The sequence below is a fragment of the Mastomys coucha genome, unplaced genomic scaffold (assembly GCF_008632895.1).
Source record: "Mastomys coucha isolate ucsf_1 unplaced genomic scaffold, UCSF_Mcou_1 pScaffold12, whole genome shotgun sequence".
Taxonomy (NCBI): domain Eukaryota; kingdom Metazoa; phylum Chordata; class Mammalia; order Rodentia; family Muridae; genus Mastomys; species Mastomys coucha.
Window position 1 is genome coordinate 37,027,816 of NW_022196894.1, and position 9,788 is coordinate 37,037,603.

The window sequence follows — 9,788 nt, forward strand, 5'->3', positions numbered from 1 at the left end:
GGCTATCTTCTCTCCTCCTATGAGTAAGTAAACTCTTGGAAGGCAGAAGCTATGGTTAAGAGTCTCTAGTGCGATGCTTTGAACTGGTGTCTATGAGCTATAGCTTCTGTTCTGTTGTGATTTGCAACCTTTCCTGTCAGAAGAAAGTACTGAACTGCTGGGCTATCTCTGTACCTTATACTGTTGCTGTTGGTGAACATGGAGCTATCTGATGGTTACTGCCCAGAACACAAGTGGGTGTAGGATGCTTTGATATCAGAGGGGAAAAAAAAAAAAAAGAAGTGAAAACAAAGAACTCGGCTGCTATCAGGTAGCTATTTATTTTTAAAGCTAAATGGTAATTTTCATTTTGACTCTTTACATTTCAGTTTGGTGGTCGTCATAAATTTGAAAAATGGGGCTTTTTTTAGGGTCCCTTCAAGGAGATGACATCTGGAACTGGGAAATATATTAAACTTGAATGCAAAGGACTTGGATTCGACCCTAGGCTGCATCAAGGTAGTATCTTTGAGTATCACATGAACTCCGAGAACTTAAACAGTATTGAGATGGAGACAGAACACAAACTGAATCGCCTCACATAATAGTTGATGTTTCTATTATGGATTGACTAGTTGGGAGTAACAGAAAACTTGAATTAAGTTAATCCACTTAAGAAAAAGAACGTATTGTTATATAACTGGAAGTGCAGAGCTAGTTGGATTTTCAGTATGGGCGTGGTTCATCAACCAGTGTTGCCTTTTTCGCTTTCTCTCTCTGCACTTTCCTCAACAGAGATCTTCCCATTATTTTCTAGCTCAAGGACCCACCATGTACCTTCTTATCTGCATGGGCCATGTATGCATGGGAACCCACTGACAGCCTTTTAGAAGAGAGAGGTGGGTCTTTCATTCAGCTCCCTTAGAAAATTCCACTGTCCAGTCTCAATGGCTCTCATTGGAACATATTCTTTCTTTCTTTCTTTTTCTTTCTTCCTTCCTTTCTTTCTTTCTTTCTTTCTTTCTTTCTTTCTTTCTTTCTTTCTTTCTTTTTCTTTTTTTTGGAACATATTCTTAACTAAATGTAGTCTGAAGTAAAAACAGCATCTCTTTTCTACATGGCTTATGTCTAGAAACAGGTTTGCCATGAGTTGTATGGGCTACAGTGGGCAGGCTGTGTATTACACAATAAATGTCTTGGGTGCTACTAAGAAAAGCAAGGAGAGGAGAGAAGGGGTCACCTACAACACCTGTGACAGTCACATTGAGGATAAATTCAGGTAACTTATGGCTTTATTGGTTGAGTCCCAAGGATGTGATGGGAAACCAACACCAATCTGCTGTAGCACACACCCCTTAAACCAAAGGGACTCTGGTCATTGACTTATGGGAAATTCTTACAACTCTATAAAGTTCTGTCTGTAGTATTAACAAAAACAAAGCTAACACAGTCTGGACTGGTTTAGGCTTGGATATTACTGTGCCCTTTTGTTTAGCCCGGAGGAGAGAGAGATTGCTTTGAATCTTGCTCATGTTTGAAGCATGTTGAGGAATGTGGATCCTCATGAGCTCAAATCACTCTCCGCTTATAATATATTTGAAAGCTTTTTCCCCTATACCTGTAAATGCAGATTGGTTTGTGTTTACTGTTGCAAGAGACACCTTTTATTAAGATGTAAGCCGTGTGGAAATAAAATTATAGAAAGAGTTTTCAGTTCTGACCTCCTTGACTTTCTTGCTAATAAACTGTCAAGATAACACATTACCTTATACAGAGCACCTTAAAATATTCAGGACTCCACTGGTCAAATCCTTAACCAAAGGAAAGATAAATCTGTGTATAAACAGGTAGATTACCAATTTATACTGTTTGTTCCTTGTTTATCAGCCATTGAAGTTCAAGGCCACAATAGCTTGACTTTTCTCAGCTGGAAAGGTTAACTTGGTGTTTTGGATAAAGACTTGTAGCTCTTCAGCTTCTGACCTTGGGATGTCATTCAAGCTATAGAGTCTCCTTCTAATGTAGCCTCAATTATTCAAAAGGCTTTTAATCTCCAAATTAACCAAATCCCGTTGACTGCCCTTGCCCAGGGCTCAGGGTAGACCTTTATCAGTTAATGAAATTTGACTGGAAAATTTTGAGGTTTTGATCATTTATGTTTCATTTTAAATTCTTTTCTTCTTTATTACAAGAGTGAATGCTATGGTGAAGAACAGAATCACTTAAAAGCCTGACAGCATAATTTTAAAACAATAGAGTTTATTCAAATTCTAACCAAAGAATAAGCTCGTCCTATTACACAGGGGCCAACCTTGGATATAAAGCTTCTTCACCTCTTGTTGGCCTTAATTTAAGAGGCACTTCTGTTCTTCCCTCCTGTCTCCCTGCTTCCCTGTGTCTTCCTTTCTTCTCCCTGGCCTTTGTTTCCCTGGTCTTACTTCAAGCGCTAGAAAGCAGATTATTGTCTTCTCTCCCAGCACTGAATTATTTCTGAGCTCTTCTTCAGGTTTCTTTGTAGATTTCAACTCTGAAGGGTGTGTTTCTATCTACCCAAGAGCTCCATAACTCAGTTATGACTGAGTAGGGGTGTCACACTCCTGTCTATGACATCACAGCTTCAGATCCAGGGACAGCCCCTACTTCTACTCCCCACACCTCTGACTGAACCTAGGACTGTAATTATTTGTGGTTCCTTCAGAGCCCATCTTCCCATATCTTCCAGCCACCTAGGCATCATTATCTGCAACTGTTCTTCACTGGAATGGCTGTGCGTGAGACTTAGCGCACTGCCAAGAGGGACCAGGCGCTTTAAAAGTTACCCTTCCTCTTCAGCATGGAAGCCTTAATTCACTTCAGTGACCATTGGATTTCTTTTAAAGACCTCTAAGGGCTGGCTGATTTTGTCCATCAAATTCCTACTGGGAAAATCTCTTTCCCAGGATTTAATGACCAACCAGGAGGTTTCGCATCCAGATTGTCCAAGGGCTGGTGTTCAGTCAGCTTCTGTGAGGTGCTTCTGGTCAGTTGCCACCTGATGTGGCCGAGGCATGGCTCCTGTTGGGGGCTCACTTTTGCTGGTCTATGTAGTGCCGAGCTCAGCTCATGTCTAGAGTGACTCACCTGGTGAAAGGAGTCTGACAGAGCCCCCTGTGGCTGTCACTGATGCTGGCATATGTCTCTGTAATGATTTGAATAAAAAGGGCCTTCAGAGGTGCGTAGGGAACAGCACTATTAGGAGGTGTGACCTTATTGGAATAAGTGTGGCCTTGTTGAAGAAAATAATGTCTACTGGGGGTAGGCTTTGGGGTTTTAAATGCTCAAGCAGGGCCCAATCTCTCTCTCCTCTCTCTCTCTCTCTCTCTCTCTCTCTTTCTCTCTTTCTCTCTCTCTCTCTCAATGCCTGTCTATCCAGATGTAACAATTTCAGCTACCTCTCCAGTACCATGTCTACCTGTGAGATACCATGCTCCCCGACCTGATGACAATGGACTAAACCTCTGAAAATTTTAAATCCAGCCCCCAATGAAATGTTTTCCTTTATAAGTATTGCCATGGTCACGGTATCTCTTCACAGTTGTAAAACCCTAACTAAGACAGTCCCCTTTGGGCAGACACTCTGCTCTTCCTAGTGAAAACTGGATAGATTGCCCAACAGGATTTCTAGATTTTCTCAGGCAGAGTATGCAAATTGAGCTCAAAGGAAGATGAAGTTGGGTGGATGGGAATTGGGGAGGGTCTGGGGAAAGGAAAGGATATGCTCAAAATATATGGTATGAAGTTCTCAAAAAACCAAAATGAATATTAAAAATAATTTGTTAAACTAATGTGGGAGAAGGGGTAGCTGCTTGACTATACATCTCACTCCAGAGAGTTCCCTGTGTTCTGTTAATGCGCCTGTCTGCCATGGCCTTGTGTCAGTATTTGTGGAACAGAAAATGTTTTCTCTGTTCACACTGCTGTTAGATCCTGGATCCTTAGACATGGATTTTGTATGGTATAAAATTAAGGTTATGATCGCATTTACCTTGGAAGTCCTCAAGAGGGCTTAAACAAGCGACTGTCTTGAAGGATTTAACCCGGTGCCTGGCACATTGAAAGCGCTCAGTAAATGAATAAACCTGTGGTACCTGTAGCAATCATATCTATATTTGGCTGCACTTCTATTATCGTGTCAGTGTTTTTACACTCCTTATCTGATTAAAATCACCAACTACATCCAAGAGGCAGAAATTATTGTGCCTCTTTTTACATACCCAGAAACCAAGGCTCAAGGGAGACGAGTAATTAGCTCAAAGTCAGGAATCTAAAACACAAGGAGCTTGCTCATTTGGACTTTAGGCCGTGAGATCCAGACTCCTGCCTCCCAGCTGTACAGACAGCACAATGCAGGCAAAAACACCTGGTAGCCTGCCAAGCCCACCCCCCATGAGGAAGGAAGGCCCTGAACCTAACATGCTCACTCCAGAACCCCTTCAGAGTCTCACTTCTCCAAATCTTCCCTAGGATCCTGAGTTCCGCCCAGTCTCTAACGGCCCTCATTAGTGGCTTCCTGAGTATTTGCCCCTCTGCCTTCCCGCTTCTTCCTGGTGAGCATCTTTCTCTGGCCCGGTCATTTTGGACTCCCTACCCCTGGATTCTCTACCACTGCTTATTGATGGTCTTGGCCACTCTGTGGGTCCTTCTGCTAGGCCAGGAGACCTCTCCGCAGGCTGTTGTCTTACCACGGTCGAGGAAGCTGGCCGGGCGACACTTCTTCCTGCAGATTGGAGCAGGCCTGGGAAGTCATGTCTCAAGCCTCCAGGAATACTTCAAGTGAGGAGCAGCCCAGCAATCTTGCTGGGCTATTTTCCTTCAGTGATAGCTGAGTGCTTTCAAAATGAGCACAGCCAGCAGCTTAAAGCAGCCAGTCAATTAAAGCTCTGAAAATATGCATACGCAAAGGCATAGGGACTTCTAACGGCGTATGAAATATTCAGACGTAACCTTTTAGCTGCGATTAACTCAGCCCCGTCTCTCTGATGCTTGCGCTTGTGCACGGGGTGTATGCCCCGGGTGCTGATGGGCATGAAGCTCTCTCTATAGGATGGGGGGACCTTTCGGTCATTTATGTTTGAGAGATGTTGGGCTAAATCATCTTCAGTAGAAGCCGTTTCCTAGCTTTACCCACATCGCTCTTCGTTGAAATTCTGTCTTGGGGATTTCAGAAAACTTCAAATTCCAATTGGGCTAGACACTGGAGAATTTCTACTTACTCTGTGGAGCACCACTTGGTAAGAGCTGAGAGAAGGAAGGATGGAGGCAGGTCCCCTGTGCCTCCAACCACAGCATGAGCTAAGTCAGCTACCATCTTCAGTTACATAAGAACGCAAAACCTGGTGGCACATGCCTTTAATCCCAGTGTTCCAGAGGCAGAAGCAGGTAGATCTCTGTAAGTTTGAGGCCTGCTTGGTCTATGTTCCAAGTTCCAGCCAGGCCCATGTAGTGAGACCCTGTCAAAAACAGAACAAAACAAAACAAAGTAAGATGTTTGAATATGTGCAGGGGTTCTGAGGATTTAGGCCAATTCCTTAGTGGTAGAGTGTTTCCTTAGCAAGCACAAGGTACTGGGTTCAATCCTGAGCAAAGAAATCTCACTTCAAGTTTTTTTTTTTTCCTGAATATCTGTCTTTAGGTTGTATTAGAATATCTGCTTCTTTCATAACCCTGAAAGACACAAATTTAACTGCTTTAATTTGGAATATTATGGTCCTAATGAGCAAAATGCCTGATGTTTAAAACTTCTAAAGTCCAAAATCTTTGAAGTCAAAGCTTAATGTCCTAAAAGATTACAATTCCAAATTACACAGGTTGAAATCTTGAACCTGAAATCCCCCAAACTGAGGCTTCCACTGGAGGAAGGCAGACCATAGAGAGGGCTAGAGAGCTAAATCTAAGGTTTATTGGGGTTAGGGCTCTTAGGGTGGTGAGAGAGTTGTAGTCTGTTAGGCAGAACAAGTAAGTAGTGGGGGTTGGAGGTGGCATGAATTATTTGGGAGTATGTAGGTATGAAATACCTTTGGGAAAGAGGATTTCAACTGAATTCCTAAAGTCTTGTGAAGCAACTGGAGCTGGGAACCATCAACGGTTCTGAAGTGAATTTAAATATCTTTTTTCCCAGTCAGCCCAAAGCATTTGGCAGAAAACTCAGATGAGTACTTGGTCCTGCAATATTTCAACGATGAAACATCAATTAAAATATGCATCGTTTGTCTTCACTGGCACTCCTTCCTGCTGATGAAGTTCCAGGAGCTTTTCAGGAATGAAAGCCTTGTTTGCTTGAAGAAGCCAGTGAAGTGACCGACTGAGTGGAAGCAGTTCCGGGCACAGTAGGGTAAGAAGGCCGTTTCGCTGAGGCTCTGCCCTTTGAGCGTCCGCCTCAGTTTTACCAATCAGCAGCCTGCATGTGAACGCATCGGGCCTGGGTTTCTGTCTATCCCCAGAATGCAGCATGGTGCAGATGATCAGAAAACAGGGTATGCTTACACGGGAATATAAAAGTCACAGGACATTTTCAAATGGAGGACCTAAAAAAGCACGCAAACCTGTTCCCAACAAGTGTCAAATGCTAGGAGAAAAAGGCACGACTTCAAAATGGCCTCAGAAATCACAGAAGCCAGCCAACCACTTTTCCCGGGGCTGCCTCTGTACCACCCCAAAACCTGGATCTCGATTACGCTGTGTCAGGTTGTCAAGGTTTTGTTTGTTTGTTTGTTCCCTTACCCTCAATTTTCCAATGGTCCTCACAAACCTCACAATCCACTCTGCCGTGTTTCTCATCTTCATAATATTTCCAGTATTGGAGCAGACGTTACGTAAAGGTTTTAGAGAGCTCTGCGCTATTTTATGTGGTTTCATCTTTATGTTTTTATACTTTCGGTCTGAAAGTGTGTTGTCGGAAGGTAAGCGGAAAGTGTAAGCATTGCGCATGCGTGAAAAACATGGACAGCTTCTCAGTAAAGAGTCATTTCCTGTGCATTTGTGATATGAGATGTCAGCTCTTAGGGTGATTGCATCGTGTAGTGATTCATGGCAGTTGAAAACAAACCCTTCTTAGGAAAATATTTTTGAACTTTTAATATTTGTTGTTGGTGTCACCATCTTGTCATCATCATCGTGTTTGCAAGCACCATGGTGCATGTGTGCATATCAGAGGATAGCTCTGTGTATCAGTTCTCCCCTTTCTTTAAATGGACTCCAGGGGTCAGATGTAGGTCACCAGGCCTATGTAGGAAGTACTTTTATCCATTGAGTTAATTTGTTGATCCTAGGCCCACATTTTTAATTTACCTTCAATGATGACCTATATTTTTGAATATTGTATGGCATTTCTATGCATGTATATAATATGTAATGATCACATTAGGATTTGTCCTTTCTGTCATTTCAAATATTGTTTATCTGTGTTGGGTATATCAGAAGCATTTATTATCTTGAAATATTAGTTATTACTATGTATTCTATTGTGCTATATAGAACACTAGTGGCTACTAATCCATAAACTACTTTCTCTCTATCCCTCCACCCCTCACCTCACTCATTGGCCTCTAGTGACCATTCCTTTCCTCTCAGATCAACTTTTTCAAGGTCTCCCTAAATGTGAGTACATGTCTCACTTATTGTTGTGCATGGCAGGAATTTGTTCTTCTTTAAAATGTCAGATTAATATCCCATTGTGTATAAATGCCTTTGAGACCAGGGCTCACTTTTTGGTGCAGGCTGGCTTGGAACTCCATGGAGTCCAGGCTGTCTTGGAACCTGGAGTGATCCTTTTGCCTCAGTCTCCCAAGTGCTGGAGTTATAGAGATGGGCTACTACTACAAGCCACACCAAAAGATTTGTTGTTATAGTTTAGTTGTTTTCTATTTTTTTCCACCGAAAGGCATTCAGGTTTATCCCATTTCCTGGCTGTTACAAATAGTGCCTCAGGAAACATAGAACTGTGGTGTCTATTTGAGAAGGTAACACAAGCTTGGATGTAAAGAGTGGGTCAGGCTGGCTATGTCTGGCAAAGAACATACCAGAATGGGCATATACAAAGAGCTTGGGGTAAGAAAGAACTTTGTATATTTAAGAGACAAAGAAAACTGCTGTAAGCTAGAACATATGGCAAGACCTACCAAGATGAACTCTCAATTCTGAACCTCTATGCTCCAAATCAAAGGGCATCTACATTCATAAAAGAAACTTTACTAAAGCTCAAAGCACACATTACACAACACACAATAGTAGTGGGAGACTTCAGCACCCCACTCTCTGCAATGGACAGATCATGGAAACAGAAACTAAACAAAGGCACAGTGAGACTAACAGAAGTTATGAAACAAATGGACTTAACAGACATCTATAGAACTTTTTATCCTAAAACAAAAGGATATAGCTTCTTCTCAGCACCTCATGGTACCTTCTCCAAACTGACCATATAATTGGTCACAAATCAGGCCTCAACAGATACAAGAAGATTGAAATAATTCCTTGCATCCTATCAGATCACCATGGACTAAGGGTGCTCCTCAATAACAACATAAACAATAGAATGCCCACATACACGTGGAAGCTTAACAACACTCTACTCAATAATAACCTGGTCAAATAAGAAATAAAGAAATTAAAGACTGCCTGATGGTGGTGGCACACGCCTTTAATCCCAGCACTTGGGAGGCAGAGGTAGGTGGATTTCTGAGTTCGAGGCCAGCCTGGTCTACAGAATGAGTTCCAGGACGGCCAGGGCTACATGTCTCAAAAAACAAAAACAAACAAAACAACAACAACAACAACAACAAAAAGAAATTAAAGACTTTCTAGAGTTGAATGAAAATGAAGCCACAACATACCTAAACTTATGGGACACAATGAAAGCAGTCCTAAGAGGAAAACTAATAGCTTTAAGTGCCTCCAAAAAGAAACTGGAAGAGCATACACCAGCAATTTGACAGCACATCTGAAAGCTCTAGAACAAAAAGAAGCAAATTCACCCAAGAGGAGTCCAAGGCAGGAAATAATCCGGGCTGAAATCAACCAAATGGAATAAAAAAGAACAATACAAAGAATAAACCAAACCAGGAGCTGGGTATTTGAGAAAATCAACAAAATAGATAAACCCTTAGCAAAACTAACTAGAGGGCACAGAGACAGTATCCTAAATAATGAGGTCAGAAATAAAAAGGGAGACATAACAACAGAAACTGAGGAAATCCAAAAAATCATCAGATCCTACTACAAAAACCTATATTCAACAAACGTGGAAAACCTGGATAAATGGACAATTTTCTAGACAGATACCAGATACCAAAGTTGAATCAAGATCAGATAAATTATCTAAAGAGTCCCATATCCCCTAATGAAATAGAAACAGTCATTAATAATCTCCCAACCAAAAAAAAAAAAAAAAAAAAAAAAAAAAAAGCCCAGGACAAGATGGGTTTAGTGCAGAGTTTTATCAGACCTTCAAAGAAGCCCTAATATCAATACTCCTCAAACTGTTCCACAAAATAGAAACAGAAGGTATTCTACCCCATTCATTCTATGAAGCTACAATTACTCTGACACCTAAACCACACAAAGACCTAAGAAAGAAAGAAAACTTCAAAAATACTCAATAAAATTCTTGCAAACCAAATCAAAGAACACATCAAAATGATCATCCATCATGATCAAATAAGCTTCATCTCAGGTGTGCAGGGATAGTTCAATATATGGAAATCTATCAATGTAATCCACTACATAAACAAACTCAAAGAAAAAAAATCATATGATCATCTCATTGGATGCTG

At 41.5% G+C, this 9,788-nt stretch overlaps 1 long non-coding RNA gene across 1 annotated transcript in view; it reads left to right on the forward strand.

Annotated features, from left to right (window-relative positions):
* Positions 1-6,816: 6,816 nt before the first annotated feature.
* Positions 6,817-9,788, forward strand: part of LOC116086410 — a 31,236-nt gene continuing 28,264 nt past the window's right edge. The window contains exon 1 of the long non-coding RNA XR_004116911.1: positions 6,817-6,917. This is a non-coding gene — a long non-coding RNA (uncharacterized LOC116086410). The remainder of the gene's footprint in view (positions 6,918-9,788) is intronic.